The sequence below is a fragment of the Amblyomma americanum genome, chromosome 2 (genome assembly GCF_052857255.1).
Source record: "Amblyomma americanum isolate KBUSLIRL-KWMA chromosome 2, ASM5285725v1, whole genome shotgun sequence".
Taxonomy (NCBI): Eukaryota; Metazoa; Arthropoda; class Arachnida; order Ixodida; family Ixodidae; genus Amblyomma; species Amblyomma americanum.
Window position 1 is genome coordinate 61242456 of NC_135498.1, and position 10122 is coordinate 61252577.

Genomic DNA, 10122 nt, shown 5'->3' on the forward strand with positions numbered 1-10122 from the left:
GCGTTGTTAACTAGCGTTGTGAAGCCTTTCGTTTAAAAAAATAGCTGCGGCTTAACTACTGCTGATTGGATAGGATATGATAACTTTATTGAGCTCTAGCGTAAGTGCTTATATGCGGTTTAGGTGAGCCCATCTCCGCAACGGTCGGTTGCCCCTATTCCAGCGCTCCGCTGGATGCTGCCGTCAGCTGAGCTCGCCGTATCAGACCGATGTGGTCATCGCGGCAGTCGCTGGAGAGCATACCCTCCAATTCCTCCGCACTTGGGTTTGGTATAACGGGAACGACGTCGACTTTTGAAGCGAAAACCTTCACTAGGCTCGTCAACACCGGGCTTCGCGTGAGCCACACTACAGATTTGCCACAGCTGCGCAACCGCGGAACCGAGTGACGTCACGCGGAGCGCCGGTGGCCGCTGCTGCCGCAGCCGTCGTCGCCGCCACCCGCTGCCTCCGTCTCTGACCTTTCGCCATGGAAGGAGGAGAAGAAGACCCAGAAGTGGTAGCGTGGGAGTTGGCTCAAAAGCAGCGAAGATATGAAAAGTGCAAGGCTAGACAAGCGGCTTAAATGCCAGAATTACGAGAGGCACGCTTTGCTAAACGGCGGCAAAAGGATCAAAAACCAAACACCTGAGCCGACGGCGTTCATAGAGTTCATTGCCGTTGACAACTTTCCCAACTCCGTTCATTTTCTCGAAATGAAAGGCGCATAACCGGCTCCAAGGGTCAGTGGAGACCTCAATCTCGCTTTTCGCTTTGTATATCCTGGATTAGCTGGGATAATCCATATTAATTTTTTTACTCACTTTATCCTAGCTGTTTCTCCCGTGCGCAGATGCACGCTGCGCCGTTCGTGCCCCCCCCCCCCCCCCTCCCTAAGCCCCCGCTCAAGATCTTTCCTCTTCCATTAAGCTGGAACATTTTTTGCGACCACAAAAGCTGTGTAAAAAAAATGGCTCTCCCCCCTGCAGCCACCACCCCCTCCTTCCCCTATCACCGTCGTCTCCCCTGTCATTCTTCACAGTGCATCGCCACGACACATTCTTGACTGGACGAGTCTTGCCTTGTCTCGCTCGGCGGCGCCCAACCGCACGACCAGCGCGACGAAAGAGCATACACACTCGAGCTGGCTCCGTTCGTAGTCTGGACAAGCGAAAACCCACACCTGACACTATATGAGAGCTCCGACGTGGTTCGCTACCCTGGCCTGCAATATCTTATTTGTAAGTACTACAAACATTTTATCTTGAGATACGTTCGGAAATGAATGCGAATTTGGGAGTAAGTGTTGCTTTGACTACATGCGACATTACTTTTTCCGGCAGGAACAGAGAACGAGACAAAGCACGAGGACGACTTCTATGTACCTACTCTCATTGCCAAATGTCTGACTTGACGTCGTGCGCAGTGCAGATCTGCCCGAATGGTAAGAAATTTACTTTTCGTCTTTGGTGCAATGAATTCACCGAAAATTCACTACTTTGTCGAACAGCAGGTTTGAATTCATGTGACCGGACATCCGATGCATTAAGGAATACGTTTGTCATGTACAGTTATGCAGGATAGGAATCGGAACTGTTTTGTGTTCCACTACAGACCAGTCGGTAAGGATATGTGTACTAACTACTTCCGCGCTGTTACTCTTCCGCTAACACCCTTGCAGGTTCAATAGAAAATTAGCAATTTATGGTTAGAGCTTTTGCCAAGATCTCAATGAAACAAAAGCATTACTCTGGACTGTCATACAGGTGTTTTGTGTTGTTTTCAAGTCAGTTTCGAATCTGTATTACATGGAATGGAAGCGACAAAGATAAACTGCTGGATTTAAAAAAGCAAAAGCGTTCTGAGTTTTTTCCATCCAGCGTTTTTATTTTGAACCCCATTAAAAAAAACGAGCTTTGTTCAAAACTGTTGTTTCGACTTAATGTGGTACAACCTGTGCATCTTTACCCGAATAAAAAATGCGCTCTCAATTTAGAGATACGTAGTTATGATATTAAAACAAAATAATACATTAATTTTTTTTCGATATCACATTACTTTGTTTTTTCTCACATTGAATATCTTACTAAAGGTGCGAAACGGCGCATTAAACTAAAAATCACCAAATTGGTTCAAGGAAAATTAAATTTCACTTTGTGCAAGAAATGTGGTGCTAGTTCTTACAAATTATCCTGTAAAATGTGTGTCGTGTGCTTTCACGCCGACTGTGCCTCACAAAATTCAGTGTTATTTAAGCATTTCTGTTTTTGTCCTGTGACGGCCATATTTAGGTTCATCATGACATCATGCCTATCTTTGCAGGCTCAACGCATTGTGAGGTAATCGCGCAAGAGTTGGACGAGGAATTTGAGTGCAGTGGAAGGGTACTCTTGCAAGAGGAGTGCAACGATTAGTTCAGATATGACTGATCGGTTCACAGGAGGACAGCTCCGTTTAGCAGTTTATGGATATCTTAGCCGTGCTACAGCAGCTTGCCCAGCTGTGTTGTCCAGCCTGAATCATCGGCACGCAGCAAACCTTAAAATAAATGATTTTCCCACAGCTTCTGCCACCATGCTTCTGGGTCCTCCTTTTCTTTAATTCCCAGGATAACTGGTAGCAGCGCAAGCCATTCTACGTGCGCTAGAAGCGTGATCCTTGTAACTCGATGCAATAAACCGGTGTTTTTCCTGGATTATGAGGCACCCCCATTTATGAATATTTGTTAGTTTGAATGGTAAATCCACAGTTCCAGTCATTGGGCAGTGGGTACGTTATGTTGCATGTGCCAATTTTCGAAAGCAGGATACCAGTGTTTGAAAGCTGGATACCAATGTTCGATAGCTGGATGCCAGTGTTCGAAAGCCGGAAAGCCAATCCGAGGCCTTTACGAATGCCAGACCTGCATTGGCCCCTCGATCGGCCGAACGTTGGCCCAAAACTGGCCTGAAAGTGGGGCCAATGTGTCAAAGTGGTAGCGTTTTCTCTAAATGCCAATGTAGGACCACCGTTCATGCCATTTTTTGCCAATGATCGCCCAGTGTTCGCCCAATGCTGTTCTGCCTGGGTAGGCAACAGAGTTGAGTACTCGCATTGGGCTTTGCGTTCGAATGCAGCCGTGACATGTTTTAAGAGCAGTGTGACAGCGGTCTTTTGCGCCCTTACGGAAGCGCTTGCTGGCTACCAGAATGATTTCAGTTGCTTGTCACTCGCTCTCTATATTGGAATTTGGAAAGTCTTTATGCATGGACGAAATCTGCGTGCTCCCTGCAACGTTCTTACGCCCTCGATTCCAGCTGTAGGACATGCCAGCAGTTAGATGCTAATTTAAAGCGCTCTCGGCTACTGAGCCAGAATACCCGGGTTCGAACCGTACCGCGACAGCCACGCTTCGATGGAGGCGAAACGCAAAAGGGGCCCGTGTGCTTTGCGTTGTCAGTGCACGTTAAAGATTCCCTGGTGGTAAAAATTATTCCGAAGCCCTCCAGTATGTACAGTACACCTTTCTTCCCTCTTTCACTCCCACCTCTCTCCTTCCCCTTACGACGCAGTTGAGGTATCCACCCCGTAGTGAGACAGTTACTGCGCCACTACCTTTCCTCGAAAACAACTAATTCATTTAAATACCCACTTCTACGCCGCCATGTCTTTTTCAACAAACTATCGCTTCCAATGCTGCACTGTTCTGGATAGGATAGGGTAGGAGAGGATAGGAAAACTTTTAATGTCCAACAGAAAGTGGGTAGCCAGAGTGCCACCCGCCTAGAGGACGGCCGAAAGGTCTTTACTCTCAGCGGCGGATTCGGCCAGTCGGACGAGTTGTAGCTGAATCGCCGGGTCGGAGCTCAGTAGTAAGGTCTCCCATATGGCGCAGTAGTTTGTGAGCACAAACGCACAAACGAACAAACCGATGAAAACAAGAAAATTTGCGGAGCGCACATGGGATGCGTGCACTCTCCTCGACGCCGGCGTCCGTCTCCCCACCGTTCTAGAAATTGCGTACGTCTGCCTATGCAATTTTTAATGCGATAGCATTAAGGAGCTCGTGTCGTAGAAAAGCCGGTGTCGTCGGCGTCTTTGGCCGTGAGCGAAAAATTGCTCATCTCGGTGGACAGACGAACCACGAATTTTCCTTCCCTTACGGCGCGGTACGGGTGTCCAGCGAATATTGTGAGACAGGTATCATTTCCTTTGCTTAAAACCAAGTTTAATTTCAATTTCCTTCTCTTACGGCGCGGTTCATGTGTCCACCAATTTTCATTTCATTTTCCTTCCTTTACGGTGCGGTTCGGGTCCACCAAGATATGTTTCCTTTCCTTAAACGGTCCGGGCGAGGGGTCGCACCCAAGAACGATGGCAACACTGGTTTAATTTCGCAGTGCAGCGTTGGGTCGTTCTGATCGTGTTGAGCTGTTGAGCGTGCTTCGGGTGAGGTGAGCTGTGCTGGACTGCATCGCAAACTCTGCGCAGTGTTTATGGGACTCCAATCCGAAGTACCTCGTGGGTAACTTAACCGTTACCAAATTCGCATCGTAACCCCGGTCGTAATTGTCGAGATGCTGAGCAAAGGGAAGCACCCTATCGTCGAAGCAAGAAAAGGATATAGATATGGCGTCTCGGAGAGTTCGCTTTAGGTGGGCCGGTGATAACGCGGACCAGTCTGCCAAGTTCGACCAGCTCCTCAGTGAGCAAGAACTGAGGGACGTCACGTTTGTGTGTGAGGGGGGCCACAAGCTGAAAGCCCACATGTTGGTCCTCTCCGCTTGCAGCTCCTGTGTTTCAAGATCTTTTCGTTGGACATCCCTGTCCGCACCCCATCGTGATCTTGGCGGGCGGGCATCACGCGGACTTCGCTGAACTTACTGGCGTCATGTACCGTAGAGAGAGGCGACCGTGCTGCTTGATCGACTGCAATCGTTCTTGAGCATCGTGAAGACGTTCAAGCTGAAGATCGTGATCGAAGTCAGCAGCGAAGAAATGGGCGATGTGGCTCTGAGTGCGCGCGGCGAAAGCAGCAGGCCCATTTGCACGCCACTGGCCGCGTCCTGGTCATTTAACGAACCGGAACGCGGTCGTGCTCTCGTGAGCCAGCCACAGGGCTCAAAGCCATCGTCGTCTAGAACATTGTCAACGCCGATATCTTTCGCTTTGTATATCCTGGATTAGCTGAGCTAATCTACATAACTTTTTCTTTTTTTGGGGTGTAATAAAGTTCATCTTATCGCGGAATGGAGTGCGCGCTGAGTTCGCGTTGGATTCTTGTACGCGTCTGTCTAACAGTTGAAATCAGTCATGTACAACGAAATGAAGAGGGACGCAGTATGGACAGCATTTGGAGCCGGTGGACTCAACGCACTCTACAATAGCTATTCGTATTTAGCACTCAAATTAGTGAAGGCTTGCCTGTCATAATTAGGTTATGCATTTATTGCAGCTTTGTAAAGGCCGCTGTTGCTTTCATTACTGGCAGTGCACTTAAAGCATTGCATGAAATATTTATCAGAATTCAGTTGAACCGCAAACCAGCATTCCTGTTGTTATGCGATTAGTGTGGTGGCAGCCACGTAAATTGAACGTATTGCGGGTGCCTGGAGATTGAAAATTGGTTTTTGAGGAAAGTAAATGGCGCAGTAACTGTCTCACCCATCTCGGTGCACATCCGAATCGCGCCGCAAGGGAAGGGATTAAGGAGGGAGTGAATAATAATAATAATAATTGGTTTTTGTGGAAAGGAAATGGCGCAGTATCTGTCTCATATATCGTTGGACACCTGAACCGCGCCGTAAGGGCAGGGATAAAGGAGGGAGTGAAAGAAGAAAGGAAGAAGAGGTGCCGTAGTGGAGGGCTCCGGAATAATTTCGACCACCTGGGGATCTTTAACGTGCACTGACATCGCACAGCACACGTGCGCCTTAGCGTTTTTCCTCCATAAAAACGCATACGCCGCGGTCGGGTTCGAACCCGGGAACTCCGGATCAGTAGTCGAGCGCCCTAACCACTGAGCCACCGCGGCGGGGCAGGAGGGAGTGAAAAAAGCCAGGAAAGTGGTGGTATCGTAGAGATGATGCCGTAGCGGAGGTGCGGGTGCCTTCCCTAATAACGCTAAGCTATGATGCACCGGCCTGACATCAGTAGACAGAGCGTCTGGGAAATCCATTAAAATATTAATGTGGATTAGCCCAACTATAATCCCGGATATATATATATATATATATATATATATATATATATATATATATATATATATATATATATATATATATATATACAAAAAGAAAGCGAAATTGAGGTCTCCACTGACCCACGGAGCCGGTTGTGCGCCTTTCTTTTAGTGAAAATGAGTTGTCAACGTCAATGAACGCTATGAACGCCGTCGGATCACTTGTTTTGTTTGGTTATCGAGAAAAGGAAATTGGAGCCCCGCCGCGGTGGCTCAGTGGTTAGGGCGCTCGACTACTGATCCGGAGTTCCCGGGTTCGAACCCGACCGCGGCGGCTGCGTTTTTATGGAGGAAAAACGCTAAGGTGCCCGTGTGCTGTGCGATGTCAGTGCACGTTAAAGATCCCCAGGTGGTCGAAATTATTCCGGAGCCCTCCACTACGGCACGTATTCTTCCTTTCTTCTTTCACTCCCTCCTTTATCCCTTCCCTTACGGCGCGGTTCAGGTGTCCAACGATATATGAGACAGATACTGCGCCATTTCCTTTCCCCAAAAACCAATTATCCATCCTATCTATCCACACTAACCGTCTCACATATCTCGGTGGACACCCGAACCGCGTCGTAAATGATCAGATAAAGGAGGGAGGGAAAGAGGAAAGAGAAAACTGAAAATTGAAAGTTGGATTTTGAAGAAAAGCGCGGCGCTTCGCAGCGCCGGAACACCTGTGGCTCGGTGCTACTAGTGGCGCATGCGCAGTAGTGACTAGGGAGCGAGAGAGAGAGAGAGAAACAAACGGATGGATCCAGGCGACGGAGTCGGCGGCGGCCACCTGTGCCGTGCGTGACGTCACTCGTGCTCCGACATACACCGGCTTCGCGAAGTGCGTTGTTAACTAGCGTTGTGAAGCTTTTCGTTTAAAAAAATAGCTGCGGCTTAACTACTGCTGATTGGATAGGATAGGATAACTTTATTGAGCTCTTGCTTAAGTGCTTTTATGCGGTTTAGGTGAGCCCATCTCCGCAACGGTCAATTGCCCCTATTCCAGCGCTCCGCTGGATTCTGCCGTCAGCTGAGCTCGCCGTATCAGACCGATCTGGTCATCGCGGCAGTCGCTGGAGAGCATACCCTCCCATTGCTCCGCACTTGGGTTTGGAATAACGGGAACGACGTGAACTTTTAAGCGAAAAGCTTCACTGGGCTCGTCAACACCGGGCTTCGCGTGAGCCACACTACAGATATGTCACAGCTGCGCATGCGCGAAACCGAGTGACGTCACGCGGAGCGCCGGTGGCCGCTGCTGCCGCAGCCGTCGTCGCCGCCGCGCGCTGCCTCCTGGCGCGTTCACACTTGGACATTCGGCGGCGAGAGCGAGCGGAATCCGCTGCCGCGGCAGAGATTCCGTCGGAATACCCAGCGGAAAGGCCGATCGGTCCAGGACCGAATTCTGCCGCCGGAAAAAAATCCGCCGAATCTCGTCAGCCAATAGGAAGGCGAGTACCCGCGGCGACAAACATGGCGGCGCCTTTCGATGCAGGACGCCTCGCTTCGGACTGAATTCGTCGCTGTTACTGCCTTTTTTAGCGCGTTTACTGGTCATAAAAGAGCTAGCGCTCTTTCGATTTGTCTTATCTCGCCCATAAGAAAACGTTTGAGCGATAAATTTGCTTTAATTTTTATTTCGGGTGACGATTCTTCGCCCTTTAGACTTAAGAAGGGCGTCGGTTTGTTGACAACAATGGTTCCTCGCCTAACCACCAGATGGCGCCACTACGCGTTTAGCCCAACCTAGTGGTGCCCACCCGTTACAAAGGGCAAGGCCTCAAGTATCTATCTATCTATCTATCTATCTATCTATCTATCTATCTATCTATCTATCTATCTATCTATCTATCTATCTATCTATCTATCTATCTATCTATCTATCTATCTATCTATCTATCTATCTATCTATCTATCTATCTATCTATCTATCTATCTATCTATCTATCTATCTATCTATCTATCTATCTATCTATCTATCTATCTATCTATCTATCTATCTATCTATCTATCTATCTATCTATCTATCTATCTATCTATCTATCTATCTATCTATCTATCTATCTATCTATCTATCTATCTATCTATCTATCTATCTATCTATCTATCTATCTATCTATCTATCTATCTATCTATCTATCTATCTATCTATCTATCTATCTATCTATCTATCTATCTATCTATCTATCTATCTATCTATCTATCTATCTATCTATCTATCTATCTATCTATCTATCTATCTATCTATCTATCTATCTATCTATCTATCTATCTATCTATCTATCTATCTATCTATCTATCTATCTATCTATCTATCTATCTATCTATCTATCTATCTATCTATCTATCTATCTATCTATCTATCTATCTATCTATCTATCTATCTATCTATCTATCTATCTATCTATCTATCTATCTATCTATCTATCTATCTATCTATCTATCTATCTATCTATCTATCTATCTATCTATCTATCTATCTATCTATCTATCTATCTATCTATCTATCTATCTATCTATCTATCTATCTATCTATCTATCTATCTATCTATCTATCTATCTATCTATCTATCTATCTATCTATCTATCTATCTATCTATCTATCTATCTATCTATCTATCTATCTATCTATCTATCTATCTATCTATCTATCTATCTATCTATCTATCTATCTATCTATCTATGTATCTATCTATCTATCTATCTATCTATCTATCTATGTGAGAAAGTTATAAATGGCGTAACATCCGACAAAATAGCTGCATTTAGCGTACGAAAGCGTGCATACGGTTGTGGTATGTAGACAGCATCGATTAACCTCTTGCCACTTCTGTGTACGAAGTGAGCAGACAACACACAGGCGATGAGCGGCGACGCGGTGGCCGGGAAGTGTGAACGAGACAGCATTTCGGCGGCCGCGGATTCCGCTTCCTCTCGCCGCCGAATGTTCAAGCGTGAACGCGCCATCCGTCGTCTGACCTTTCGCCATGGAAGGAGAAGACCCAGAACTGGTAGCGTGGGAGTTGGCTCAAAAGCAGCGAAGATATGAAAAGTGCAAGGCTAGACAAGCGGCTGAAACGCCAGAATTACGAGAGGCACGCCTTGCTAAACGGCGGCAAAAGGATCAAAAACCAAACAAAACACGTGAACCGACGGCGTTCGTAGAGTTAATTGGCGTTGACAACTTTGCGAACTCCGTTCATTTTCTCGAAATGAAAGGCGCATAACCGGCTCCATGGGTCAGTGGAGACCTCAATCTCGCTTTTCGCTTTGTATATCCTGGATTAGCTGGGATAATCCATATTAATTTTTTTACTCACTTTATCCTAGCTGTTTCTCCCGTGCGCAGCTACACGCTGCGCCGTTCGTGCCCCCCTCCCCAAACCCCAGCCCAAGATCTTCTTTCCTCTATCTTTGAGCTGGAAACTTTTTTTTTGCTACCACAAAAGCTGCGTAAAAAAAATGGCTCTGCCCTCTGCAGCCACCACCCCCTCCTTCCCCTATCACCGTCGTCTCCCATGTCATTCTTCACAGTGCTATGCATCGCCACGACACATTCTTGACTGGACGAGTCTTGCGTTGTCTCGCTCGGCGGCGCCCAACCGCACGACCAGCGCGACGAAAGAGCATACACACTCGAGCTGGCTCCGTTCGTAGTCTGGGCAAGCGAAAACCCACACCTGACACTATATGAGAGCTCCGACGTGGTTCGCTACCCTGACCTGCAATATCTTATTTGTAAGTACTACAAACATTTTATCTTGAGATACATTCGGAAGTGAATGTGATTTTGGGAGTAAGTGTTGCTTTGACTACATGAGACTTTACTTTTTCCGGCAGGAACAGAGAACGAGACAAAGCACGAGGACGACTTCTATGTACCTACTCTCATTGCCAAATGTCTGAATTGACGTCGTGCGCAGTGCAGATCTGCCCGAATG

At 47.2% G+C, this 10122-nt stretch overlaps 1 long non-coding RNA gene across 1 annotated transcript; it reads left to right on the forward strand.

Annotated features, from left to right (window-relative positions):
- Window positions 1-934: 934 nt before the first annotated feature.
- LOC144118605 (uncharacterized) lies at window positions 935-2411 on the forward strand. Its single transcript, XR_013312068.1, has 3 exons — window positions 935-1220; window positions 1323-1423; window positions 2302-2411. It is a non-coding gene; the product is annotated as an uncharacterized LOC144118605 (long non-coding RNA).
- Window positions 2412-10122: the final 7711 nt, after the last annotated feature.